Source organism: Panthera onca, chromosome A1 (assembly GCF_046562875.1).
Source record: "Panthera onca isolate mPanOnc1 chromosome A1, mPanOnc1 haplotype 2, whole genome shotgun sequence".
Lineage (NCBI taxonomy): Eukaryota > Metazoa > Chordata > Mammalia > Carnivora > Felidae > Panthera > Panthera onca.
The window spans coordinates 228,162,850-228,177,156 of NC_138339.1; the positions used below are offsets into that span (position 1 = coordinate 228,162,850).

General features: G+C 37.0%; 1 protein-coding gene across 6 annotated transcripts in view; it reads left to right on the forward strand.

The window, feature by feature from the left end:
* LOC145715376 (uncharacterized) overlaps positions 1-14,307 on the forward strand; it is a 282,156-nt gene that overhangs the window by 195,115 nt on the left and 72,734 nt on the right. Inside the window, exon 4 of one of the 6 annotated variants that reach the window (XR_014137479.1) lies at positions 1,313-2,374. The exons of the other annotated variants lie outside the window; for them this stretch is intronic. The gene's annotated coding sequence lies outside the window, so the exon portion shown is untranslated. Of the gene's footprint in view, positions 1-1,312; positions 2,375-14,307 lie in introns of those variants that run through there. 6 annotated transcript variants of the gene reach the window in all.

Here is a 14,307-nt window from a genome sequence, read left to right on the forward strand (position 1 = left end):
TTCATGGATCAGTTCTAGCAGTTTTTTGGGTTTTCCACATAGAGTATCATATCATCTGAGAAGAATGAAAGTTTGACTTCCTCCTTGCTGATTTAGATACCTTTTATTTTTTTGTCTTGTCTGACTGCTGAGGCTAGGACTTCCAACACTATGTTGAATAACAGTGTTCACCTGCCCCCACCCAAATAATGCTGTAATGCAATGTGCATTTATCCTGTGTTCCCCCTACTCTCTTTTTGATGCCCAAACCCAGGAAATGCATCTGTCCTTCTGCTTTTTGTCCTGAGTATATTTGGGATAGTGGGATAAATGTATTTTTAGATCCAAGGATAAATATATTGACAGCTTAGACAGATATTGCCAACCCCCTCTTCATAAGGGTTGTACCATGTTTGCATTTCCCACCAGCAGTGTGCAGTGCCTCTTTCCTCTTGCCAACAGAGAACGCTGCTGAATTTTTAGAGGTGTACTAATTTAATGGGTGAGAAATAGTACCTTAGTATACTTTTAATGTGCATTTATCTTACTATGTGCAAGGCTTGTCATCTTTTCAGATCGTTAAAAGCATTATGCGCCAGTTTTCTAGAAACTGTGTTCATTTCTGTGGCCCATTTTTTAAGCATTGTCAGAAGCTCTTTATATATTTGAATATTAACATTTTTTTCCAATTTGTCATCCTTATATTTTTCTTCATTTTTTAAAGTGGGTGATGGTGGAAAAAACTTGGTTATATAAGTTTAATTCCATTGGACACATGGAAAAATTGGTGTCACAGTTTTATTATAAAATATAATATTTACAGTATGCCAGAACTTAACATCTTCCACTGCCATTTAAATGCATTTTGAAAAATTTTGGATATCAACTTTAAAATGTATGAGGTTTCCAAAATTATTTTAGGAGGTCCCTGAAGAGGTTCCTGAGGAACAATATTTGAAGATGTGAGGTTCTCACCAGTAATTTCAGTAGTGTGGCGCCTCCAAAACAGTCTGTGCCAGTATCAGGAAAGGTTATCTGACTTTGTGGTCTGAAAAGTTGAAGTCCAAACCCTGCTAGTTGGTACAGGCAAGTTATTAAATCTATTTGAGCTTCAAATTTCGTCATATGTAATCTGTGGACACAATAATATACCTTCCACAGAGGGTCACTGTGAAGATTAAGTAATAATGTTGATGTGTCTGAAACATAGCAGACCATAAATATTTTCACACTGCTCAGGTTGTTAATGAAATGAAGGCATCGTTTGCCTTACCAGACTATCAGTTATCTAGGGTCAAATTACTTCCCTGATTTTTCTGCTTGCTTTTCACAGCCAACGACCCTCCCCCTAAAAGAAAAAAAAAGTTATTACATGCTGGTATGGTGATGATTGGAATGCCAGTCATTTATTTACTAATATGCCTCTATGTATGTTGTGTATAGCAGGCACTATGCTGGGTATAGCGATTCAGAGATAAGACATGATCCCTACCCTCAAGTTTCTACCTGTGAAATAAGAGACACTAACAAGCAAACAAATGTAGTCAGTACTGTGCTTACTTTGCTATGGCAGAGGTATACATGCATTGGTGCTGGAGCACAGAGCTCTTAATTCAACTTGAGATAGTCAAAGAGTGTTTCCCAGTCAGATAATGACAAGGTAAAATACAAAGAACATATAGAAGTTGGCTAGATGAGGAGGGGGTATTCTGAAAGAGGAAGGAGAATGGGCAAACATTCAAGAATGAAAGAATCTGGAAGCTGCTGTTCCTTCAGTGTGGCTAGAACAGTACATGCACATGAGTGACAAGAGATGGGCCTAGACATGAAGACTGGAGCCAGACACGGACGGATGAGCAGGCACTGCCGAGGAACTGGAATTCATGGTGAAGTTCTGTCATCAGACTTGTGTTGTCCAGAGACCATTTTGGCTTCATCGTCAAGAGTTCATTGGAAAAGAAACTGCACACAAGGCTTTCATGGTCATACATTCATTCATTCATTTGTTCAGTTGTTCAACAATTACTTACTGAGCAGTAATAATTAAAACCTGAACTAAAGCACTGACAATATGAACCAGGAATTTGTTGATCAGCAAAAGGTACGGAGGGAATGAATGTAGGAGAAGGTATAGCAAAAGGACAGATGTCTGGTTTATGTGTCTAGATAGATTACCTTTGAGGAGGAATTTACCTGGTCCGCTTTTTTTAAGCTTTTTGATAAAGCGTCATATGTACTTTAACCAAAATATACATTGTATGTGTCTACCTTGATACATACCTTTGCACACCTTGATATAATTCAATATACCCATAGCGTCAGCATCTAGTTCAAGAAATAGAATATCACCAGCCCCCCAGAAAGTTTATATTCCCAATGTAAAGTCACCAGTATTTCCCAACTTCTAATAAAATTAGTTTTTTTATTAGATTGTTTTTTTGTGTTTTTGTTCTTTAAGTAAATACAGTGTGCGCTCCTTTGTGTTGACTTCTTTCACTAAAAATTATTTTTATGAGACTCATCTAAATTGTTGTGTGAGACATAGCTCATTCATTCTCTTTGTTGTATAGTATCTCATTGTGTGAATATGCGATAACTTACTTATCCCTTCTACTATAGATGGGTATTTGTAGCTTCTAACTTGTGGCTATTACAACAAGAGCTTTGGAGCACATGTGGGTACATTTCTCAGTCCATGTGGGAGTGGAGGTGCTGTAGGAGTGGATGTATACATATTCAATTTTGGTAGATACTGCCAAATAGTTTCTGCTGCTCTTTGTATACCAGTTTGCACTTGAATCTCACCAAAATACGTTTGCTGTTGTCAGTCTTTTTACTTTCAGTCATTATGCGTAATGGTATCACGTTGTGGTTTTAATTTACATTTCCTTGCTGACCAACAATATTGAACATAATTTCATATGTGTTTTGGTCATTTGGATATTTTCCTTTGTGTCTCTTCAAGGATTTTGTCATTTTTTATTGGGTCTGTATTTTCCTTTTGTTGTGTAAGATATATGAAAATATTCTTCTCAAATATGTATTTATAAATTGTGTGTGTATCTTCTCTTATTCTTTGACTTTCCCTTCTTGATGTCTTTTGATAACAGATGTTTTAAATTTTAATATAGCCAAATTTATCAATTTTTTATTCTTTTACACTGAATGCTTTTTGTGCTCTGTTTAAGAAAACTTTTACTTCTTCAAGATCATGAAAATAGTCTCTATTTTCCTCTAAAATCTTCGTTATGTTTATTTATTTAAATTAATTAAAGGAAAGGCTCTTACCAGACTGGGGGTATTGTGATTAAAGAGGGAAGAGAAAATGTGACTTGTCACTATGAGGGAATGTGACAAGTTTAAGGCCCTTTCATACTTCATCACTCCAGAGAATGTTGTTCCAGTAGTTTGATCCAAAGTGTCTTCTGTCTCTCTTGAAATTTGACAGCAGTTTTTGTCTATACCAGAGCTTTCCAAAGTTTTTCACCTTGTGGTACTCAGGAAAATAGATGTTTTTAAAAGCATTTTGGGGTGTATGAATGGGGATCCTCATAGGTAGATGTAATGAATTGGGGCCTTGGCTACCCCCAAACCACCAGGTGGTTGCAGGGGCCAAGGAGATTAAGATTTTGGTATACCTATAACCCATTCATGGCACACTTGTTACAAAACTCTGCTTTAAATCTTTAATTTCAAGTTTACTTACCCTTTTTTTTTAAGAGAGAGAGAGAGAGAGAGAGAGAGAGACGGAGAGCATGCATGTGTGTGCAAGCAAGTGGGAGAGGGTCAGAGGGAGAAGGAGAGAATCTCAAGCAGTTTCCATGCCTAGCACAGACCCAGATGTAGGGCTTGATCTCACCACTGTGAGTTCATGACCTGAGCCTTAATCAATAGATGCTCAACTGACTGAACCACATAGGTGGCCCTCAACTTTATCTACCTTTTATTTAATAAACTGTTATATAATGGATTGTTTGGTGCTTCTTATATGTTAACATTCAGCATAATCACCTGAAGGGCTTATTAAAATACAGTTTCTTGAGCTCCATCCCCAGAGCTTTTGATTCAGAAGGTACAAGGCAGGGGTTTTGGCTGAGAATTTCCCTTTCCAACAAGTTCCCAGTGATACAATGCTGCTAGTCCCAGGACCATAATTTGAGAAGCACCTGATAACTTTTAGCACAGTGCCTTTGTGCATAATTGGCTTTCAATATTTTTTTTTATTTTTGGCCATGGGAACAAGTAAATGTGAGATGACAAATAACTCTTACTTATCCTTATAGGTTTCATGTAAATACCCACTCTTCTATGAAACTATCTCTTACCCTCCAAAGCAGATTTAACCTCCATTTTCTCCATATTATTGCTGAAACTTATATTTATTGGTGTGGTTAGCACATTCTATTCTAACTATAAGTGTGTCTAAGAATACACCAAACAATATGACTTCACATGTGAATTCTGACACTTAGAAACTCTGTAAAACTGAGTAAATTACTTAACAGCTCTGAGTATTAGTTCCTTGTTTTAAAAAATGTGGATGACACTACCTATTCTGGACTTTGTATTACATAAAGGTCCATTGTAGGGCCTTAATAAATTATAGTGTTCTTTGCATTCTGGACACCAGACCCATATCCCTGATGTCTACAACTGTACCTAACATGTGCAACACACCTGATGAATTGTAAATCAACAAGCCACCCAGCAAGTCCAAAGATACTTCTGAATCTTATGTATTTTTATCCTAATTTTTTAAAAAATCCTATACTTTTCTTTTAGTGTATGTTTATGGAGAAATCACCCATGAATAGAGTCCCTGAGGCCAAGCCAGATCCTTTCAAGAAATAGCTGAGCTGCTTGAATATGGAGTAGTATGGCCTTTCCAGATACCTTTGAACTACGAAAGAGCCAAAGATATTCTAAAATCTAAACAATTTCACATTCCTCTTGGACTTGGCCAGGACTAAATGGGACCCCAAGGGCATGGAGAAACCATAGGATGAGTAATAATTTGTCTACAGATATTCCTTTCAATGTTAAACTTCCTCTTCACTTAAAGAGCCCCAGGTCCCATCCTCAAATACACATGATTCTACAATGTCCTAAATGGATTGGAAAGCTGAATAGTTCAGGGCATTTCCTAGGTGCATCTATGCTGTATGATGGGTTGTTGCATGTTTTACTTTCTGGTATTGAGCAATAAAGCTGCACTAAGTTGCATAGCAGCATCAGCATATGTCAGTAGTTCTCAACTGGGTTGTTTTGCTCCCTGCCCTCCAGCCAGCTAGTGGACAATTGACAAAGTCTGAAGACATTTTGGGTTGTTAAAAGTCACAACTCGGAGGTGGGGTGGGGACACTACTGGTATCTAGTTGGTAGAGACCACAGATGCTGCTAAACATGCTACAACAGACAGGGGGGCTCCATACCCCCTACCACTATATGACAAAGAATTTTCCAGCCCCAAATGTCAATAGTGTCAAGACTGTGAAATTCTGGCATATGTTTTTCTTTTTTATAATTGAATTTTGGAAAAATAATTATAAACTGATGACAAGCGCTATAGAAAAAAGACTTGTTATAAAAATAAATTTAAAAACTTTTAATTTATTTTAAATAGTGGCTAAATCCACATTCTTAGGGGGATTATATATAGAAAAAAAAGGCACCATCCATTTTATAATTTGATGAAAAACAAGGTAAGTATACTATGTAATTTCATTTGCCAGGATTTTATTTTAGAAGTGAGTTCATGTACATAAATATTGTATCTCCCTCTGAATATTTGCTTTATATAAAGGATGTATTTTTTTTTTTTTTTTTTTTTTTTTCAAAAAAAAAGGGGAGGCACCTGGTGGCTCAGTTAATTAAGCATTTGACTCTTGATCTTGGCTCAGGTCATGATCTCATGGTTCATGAGATCGAGCCCCACTTTGGGCTCTATGTTGACAGCACAGAGCCTGCTTGGGTTTCTCTCTCTCTCTGTCTCTCTCTCTCTCTCTGCCCCTCCCCAGCTGGCTCTCTCTCTCTGTCTCTCAAAAAAAAAAAAACTTAAAAAAAGAATTTATAATGAAAGAATATTCTTTCTGTGTAGTTAACTTCATTTCCTCTTTCAGCTATGTAGAAAATTGTAAATGTGTCTCTAATGCTGTGTAGCTTATTTATAGTGCAAGGATTTGTGTTCATTTTGAAAGGATCTTTGAACATTTCTCAGGAAGGTCACTTTGTTTTGCTTTAAGAAATGAAAATATGTTTGTCTGCATTGCAGATAGGCAAAAAATCAGTTGGTCACATGGCTTTTTCCCCAAGGAGCCAAAAGAAGCAGGGAGCCTAATGTGACTGAATGGTGAATGTATCCACTTTGGTAATCAATTACTTCTGAAACACAGCCATACGCATGGTATCTTTTAGAATGGAAAGAGCCCTCTGAGGGACTATTAAGTATTCCTTTCCATTCTGAAGTAGAACTTGCTTTGTGAATCCAGCAAATAAAAAAGAATTGGGAATTTACTTAAATTGATCTGTGTGCTTGGAAGCTAAGGGTGAAATATTGTGATTCAGCCATCTCTGTAATGCATTCACAGGAATTGTGTGCTGCTGCTCTACACGACTGGCTTCTATTTTTGCATCGTGCAGAGACATCTTTGTAGCACATCTCTAGAAGCACATCTCTTCCTCTTTCTGTATGACTATATGGGGAGGGCAATTTCATATTTTTTGTCTTTTCCTATGAAGCTTTTGGTTAAAAACCTTAGGCATATCTTAAGATTATCTTAGCAGTAACTCTTTAGAAACAATACAGCTAGTGTCTTATAAACTAATCTCCTCTCATCCACACCCTTCTTGAAATAGATTCTTTGAGGTTTTTGTGGTCAAGTGACTAGGGTCTTACTTCTGTCCCTATCATTAGCTCATTATATAAGATTGGACTAATCTTAAGCCAAATGTCTCAATTTCCTCTTACATAACGTGGAATAATAATGCATTATTTTGCTGTCTTACAGATTGTCGTGTGTACCTAATACCTTTATTAAATATTCCTATCCCCTCTGCTCTAATATTACCTCTTTGTCAGCATATCCATTCATGTACCCAATGTCTATGGAACATTGTTCATTAAATAATTGTTGAATGAAATATAAACGATTTCAGTTTTAAAATTCCTACAAATACTCAGGTTGAGGGGTATTCCATGTGAACTAGACTTTCAGTAATTCAATAAGCCAAAATGTTGGAATGTCTCTCAAAAGGGTCCCAAGACAAAGAAACAATGGCACCTCAACTTTGAAGCTTAAAATTATTGTTCTTTTATTAATTGTGAAAGGGGTCATATAGTATTGGTTAAAAAGTGGGGCTTGGAATTAGGCAATCCTGCTTTTAAACCTGGTTCTGAAACTTACTTGTGACATTGCACAAGTTTCTTGAACTATATAAGCTCCAGTTTTGTTTCCTGTAATAGGGGAATAGTAATAATATATTCCTCATAATATTTTTTTAATGTTTATTATTTTTGAGGTTGGGGGAGGGGCACAGCAAGGGAGACTGAGGATCCAAAGAAGGCTCTGCGCCGACAGCAGAGAGCCTGATGTGGGGCTTGAACTCACCGAACCATGAGATCATGACCTGGGCTGAAGTTGGACACTTAACTGACTGAGCCACCTAGATGCCCCATTTTCTTCATAGTGTTATTCTGAGGATTAAATGAGGGTAATTTATATAAAGTGCTTAGCACAATGCCTGACAGTAAGTATGTATATTAGGGTATGCTAGGCTGTGGTAACAAACAGATGCCCCAAATAAATGATGACTCAGCATATTAGTTTGAGGCATATATTTTTGGTTAGCACGTGGCTCATCTGCAAAATTAGAAGGGGAAGAGTAGAGAGGGCCTTGGCCAGGAAATTACCATATCACTTCTGCTCTTATTCTATTGGTAAGAATTACTCACAGGGAGTGGAAAGAACAGACGGTTGCTAAGTATTACAAGCTGAATCAATGGAATAAGCAATAAGAGATCAAAGCTAAAGATAAAAATGTTTCAAATGCCTGTAGAGATATCAGTGTTTTTAGTATCAATTAGGCATGAAGGAAGATAAGTAGGCTAGAAGTAGAAAATTATGAATTGTGATTTAGAATATTGAATTAGATGTCCAGAAGCGTATCCACTTAGGGGAGTCCTTCAGGAATTTAGAGATGTAGGATTATAGCTGGCACGAAGAATTCAGGGTGGTCCTGGCTTTTTTGGGAGTCATTCACATAGAACCAATGTGACTGAAAACAGTTGCTAAAAAGATAATGCACCATTTTAACTTCCCTTATTTCTGGCACCCTTGCCACTAGCTTTGCATAAGTCTGATGACTCATTAGAATTTTCCAAAAAGTGACTAGAATGTAAAGACCTTAATAACCATCCCCTTGAACAGTAGTTCAAAAACACCCTTACATCAGTCCCAGAGACTAAGGAGACAAAAACATTCATAGTATGAAAAATATTTACCATCTATAAAATGGAGATATTGAAAACATCTACCTCATTAGGTGTGAAGATTAAAATAGATGGTACATGTAAAGTATCTAGTGCTTGGACATGATAAGTTCTATCATCCTACTTACCTACTTCCAAATGGTTTTCTTTATTATTACTATGCCCTTAGCCTGAATACAGAACCCAAAAATATCCAACCTGTGACAGATTTAATAAGTGCCCTCATTTTGCCTTAAGAAGAGAGTCCTTGTACTATACTTACGTGACTTCCAACTTCAACATCAATTTCTGATATGATCCTTCCAGTTTTCTACAGAATAGCAAGCTTTCACGAGGAGGTTTCCCTTCTGTTTAGTGTACCCATGGAAAATAAAAATACCTGCTACCCAAACCATGCACTGATTTTACTCTTGGAAAAATTTTTATTTTTGTTTTTGCTATGATGTAGATCAGGGGTCAGGAAGACTTGACAAGTATGTGTCTCCCTTTTGGATTGTCTTAAATTTGTATTTAAGACTTTCGAGTTCACAGAAGTCTTCTGATTCCTAGAGTACTTTACATTTATGCTGCATTTTCTTCTTTGAAAGCAATTGAGAAATACCAACTAATGATATAATATTAGGCTACTTATCTAGGCTTACTTAGCTTGTTTGTTAGCAGTATTTTTGTTTATAGTTACTGTTTTCATGTAGAGATTTTCATTTAACTTCTATGCAGCCTATACATCTTTATATGATGTCAGTATGCAAGCATATTAAAGCTTGGTGAGACATAATAAAGTATAAACAAATAGTAAGCACGTTTATTTCATGGCATAATTTTGAGGCTGGAAGTCTGAAAATACTTTAAAATTGCTTGCTAAGAGAAGAGGGGAATTTTATACTTCTATTTTAGTCTCATTTTTCCCCTTAATGTCAACTATATTAACCTAATGATTGACAGGAATCTGGTTATGGCAGTGCCAGGTTATATACTTCTGTATTTCCTTTGGAAGGATAATATGTCACATAGAAAATAATTGGCAGACTTTCCCCCCTAACCAGCCTGGAACACATCTGTGGGATAACACATGTCATTTCTTCAGGGAGGCCATTTGAACTGTTGCAGGCCAGATCCTGTAAGTTCCATCCTGATTGTAATGGGAACCAACTGTGGGGAGGAGTGTTATCCGATGTATCTACATTTGAAGCTTATTTTGGAGGATGAACTATAGAAAAACAGGAATGGACGCAAGAGGACCAATTAGGAGACTGCTAGGAGATAGATCATTTGAGTGGTAGAAATAAAGAAAATAGAAGTGAAGGTTGTAGAAATCAGGATGGAAGAGGAAAACTGAGGACATGAGGGAAAGTAGAGTGAACAGGACTTGATAATGAATTGGATATATGGAGTGAGAAAAAGAGAGGAAGCAAGGACAGATCCCCAGGTTTTGACTTGAGGTTATGTTTTTACCAAAGTAGGGAAGATGGAAGGTTTTAGTGACTACCTGCAATCTGACTTCCCTGTTAGACTGAGATGGGACTGGATGGGGCCATTGCATCTAATGTGGCATTTAGCACATAGAAGGCCTTCAGCACATTTTTTAAATGAATAAAGAAATATATGGTATGATTATGCAAAAGTAAAATCAGACAAGCACAGATCTCCAGTATTTCAGTTATGGCTTTAAGGGCATTGTGGCATGGACACAGATTTCCTTCCAGCTGTGAACCTTGGTGTTATTGTTTATCCAAGATAAGTTTTGGAGGGACACACATGTAAAAATAGTGGACTTGTATGAGTGAGAATATTTTGTGCTTCACTAGACATCTTACCTTTTTAACCCTAAATCTTTTTTTAAAAAAATTATTATTGAGATGTTTATATACAGACAAAATTATAGACTAGTATAATAAAACCTCATGTATCCATCCCTCTGCTTCAGTAATTACCAACAAACTAGTTTTGTCTCATCACTATTCTCTTTTAGCTCATTTTGAAGTAAATTCCAGACGTCACACCATTTGATACATATTTCAACAACCACTGACCTTACTTTATCGTTATGCATACGTTTTAACATCTAATAGGGATAACACACAATTTCCCACCAGGTTGCCTGAGGATCCTACAATATAATATGTGGCCGCACACGTTGCTGTTTGTTTTGTTTTGTACCTCCAGGCCTGGGTTAGCACAGCCCAGATCTCTAGGTTACCATACTGAGTTCTATGCAGCTGGTTCTGCTTTCTCCGACTTTCTTTGGCACTTCTGGAGACTTGAAAATCATTTCCTTATTCCTTTATTCACCAAATGTGCTGCCCATGTACTTATTAAGGGTAAGGCACTCAACTAGGTACAAGGAGAGGCATAGAAGTGTGTAACAGGACTCCTGCCCAATCATAATTTAAAAAGTGAAAGAGTAAAGGTAGTATGCAGACTAATAAGGTGGTATGTGATCTCTAAGAGTTAAGTGAATGGTCTGGACAATGAATATTCTAAGAATTGGGAAGAGGGAGTTGATCATTTCTGGTCAGGATGAACAGGAAAGATACCAGGGCTGAGGCAGCATTCAAACATATCTTTACAGAATATTGAACATTTTAGGGTGGACTTCATTCCTGAAAGAGAGAGTAACGTACATACAGGTTCAGAGAAAAAAAGGCAGAATATATAGACAGGGAAGTAGGTGATAGAGCAGATGAGGCAGCATTCAGGTTTGTGACAGAGAAGAATGGGTGGTAGGCTGGAACAGAAAGAGAAATAATATTCAAATTTATTTCTTCTTCTATTGTGGTTGTGTTTATAACACAAAGAGAAATTAGAAAAAAATCATTATAGTTTCATTCTATGGCAAAGCAAATTACAAGGAGATGGCTGCTAGTTAAACTATCTGGACTTTAACAGAAGGTGGACATGTGATGTTGTCTACATGATAGATTTATTTCTGATTCTACTGGACATCCTACAACATGTCTGTATTCTAGGTTTTAAATTTCATACAAATGTGCATATCATGACACATGTAAACAAAGAAAAAGCAGTATTACATATTTAAATATTTCATCTCAATCTTGAGTAGTCTGTAAAAATCATCCTAATCTGAAAAGCCTAAACCATAACATAACTTTACAAAAACCTGTGATAAGCAAGGGTATTGTTACAAACTAACAACCCATCAGGGGCGGATGATACTTAAGACGCTAGTAAGCAAAAAAGCCCGAAGAGACCTGTACTACTGTAGAAAAGGCAAAACCCTGAAATAAGACTTAGCTCAAATTTCAGGCTCCCGCGGAGAGGCCTTTAATTTCACTGAGTCTGGGCTTCCTCATTTGTAAAATGTGGGAACAATGAAAATGCCTGCCTCGCACGGTTGATGAGGATTGGATGGCAAAACCTAGTACCAGCACTGACCACTGCCTGGCACAGAGCAGGTACCTGATGTATCCTTTATGCCCTTCTCTATGAATTTACGAGAGAGATACGTCACAGGATTTTTTTTTCCAATTTTAAAATCAGTGTTTTTTAAGCAGCTTTATTGAGGTATAATCAACATATAAACTGCACACATTTAAAGTGTATAATTTGATAAACCTTAACATATGTATAAACCCAGGACACCAGCACTGTAACCAAGGTGATGACCATATCCTTCACACCGAAGGTTTCCTCACGCCCCTTGGTAGTTTCATTACCGTCATCCTCATGGAACCACTGACCTGCTTTCCGTCATAGTAGGTAGTTTGCATTTTCTAGAATTTTGCAAATATGAAATTATTCAATATGTGCTCTTTTTTGTCTGATTTCTGCCACTCATCCTGATTGTCTTGAGATTCATCTTTGTTGCTGCATGTATTGGCAGCTCTTTCCTTTTTATTGCTGAGAGCATGCCATTGTATGTCTATCATACATATTTACATTTTTAAGCAGGCTTAAAATTGCCAGGATTTCAGATCATATAACATAGTTTTAAAGTATATAACTGGCAATTTTAGTTTAGTGCAAAAAAGGTATTGCTCTTTTTGTTCACCATTTTTTAGTTGATTCTACAGGATGCTTTAGAAATCTAGCAAAAAAATAAACATGCTCGTGATTTTTATTTTTTAATTTGAGATAGTAAATGCTCTATTGGAGAAATGAGCCAGCGGTTAGTTTTAAAAATGAAAGTGATATATTGTCAATATTGAAAACTTAAGAAATCCAGAAAAGCACAAAGAAGGAAATAAAATATCAGCCCAACCCCATGACCCAGAAACAACTTTCGTTAATATTGTTGACCTTCATCCCCTAAATCTCTTGACAGATAGATAGGAAACAAATAATTTTGCAAAAACACATTTGGGACTTCCCACTATCAGCTAAGATAGAATAATGGGAGCTGGCTAAATAAACCCTCCCATTTTAGATAACAACAATAACGACATCAAAAACAGATGAAATGTATAAGAGTGGTTTCAGACATGGGTCATCTGGCAGTACAGGACAGTGAACCCTAGAAAAGGGGAAATCAGTAAGTTGAGCCTGACAGTTGCTCCCGCTTACTTCCTGAGGAAACTTTCTAGCAGGTGCAGGGAGGGGGAACCCAAGCAGAGCCTGATTGTCTGCCTGACTTGAGGAGTCAGTGTTGGGCCACACAAGAAGGCCAGGGCAGCTGGAATCCAAAGGACAACACTAAAACTTCACAGAGAGACAGAGCCCCCTCAGGGTGGCGGGGGAGGTAGGGGAGCCTGAGCCTTAAATCTGCAGCTGAGTACTGATCAGCACATACTGGTGAAAAAATTACCCAAACCTAGGGAAAAAACCACAAGAAAAGATCAGAGGTAACAATCCCAGAGTTTACCCAGGGCTGAGAATAGTTTGTGCTCTCTTCAGCCACAGTTAAAAAAAAAAAAAGTCCTTGTAATTCTCAGGAGATTGGGTAGTATACTCTAAGGAAATTGCTTAAATAATTGGGAAAAATGAGCCCTAGAGTAAAGACTGCTCTGATTTCACATAAAAAGCTTAACAGCAAGCTTTGGAAGGATTAAATCATTTCCAACTAAGCTAACTACATCTCAGAACAAAGCTAAAGAATATTTATAAGAATATAAAAATATTCAGTGCTCAACAGGGAAAAATTCACCAAGACTGACATTCAATTAAAAATTACCAAGAAGGCAAGGAAGCAGGCAAATAAGACCCATAACGAGGAGAAAAAATTAATTAATAGAAACAGGCCCAGAAATGTCATAGATAATAGAATTCTTAGACAAAGACATTAAAACATCTACTGTAACCACACTGCATATGTTCATGAAGCTAGAAGATTAAGCATATTAAGTAGAGACATAAGAGATATAAAAAGATATCCAAAGTGAACTTCTAGTAATGAATGAGATAAAAAAAAAAAATGCACTGCATGAGACTAATAGCAGTTGAGACATGACAGAGGAAAATATCAGTGAGTGAAACTGAAGACATAAAAACTATCCAAAATGAAACACACAGAAGAAGAGTTGGGGGAAAAGAAAGAGCACACCTCACCAAAGAAGTTATACAGATGGTAAACAAACATATGAAAAGATGTCATACAACGTATGTCATCAAGTGAAAACAAACTGAGATACCACTACATGCCTACTGGAATGGTCAGTATCTAGAACAACAACACAGCAAATGGTGATGAGGATGTGCAACAATAGAAACCCTCGTTCACTCCTGGGAATGCAAAATGGTACAGTCACTTTGGAAGGAAGTTTGGAAGTTTCTTACAATATTAGTCATACTTTTACCTTGTCATCCAGCAATTGTGCTTCTTGGTATTTATCCAAAGGAGTTGGAAACTCATGGCACTCAAAACCTACCCATGAATGTTTAAAGCC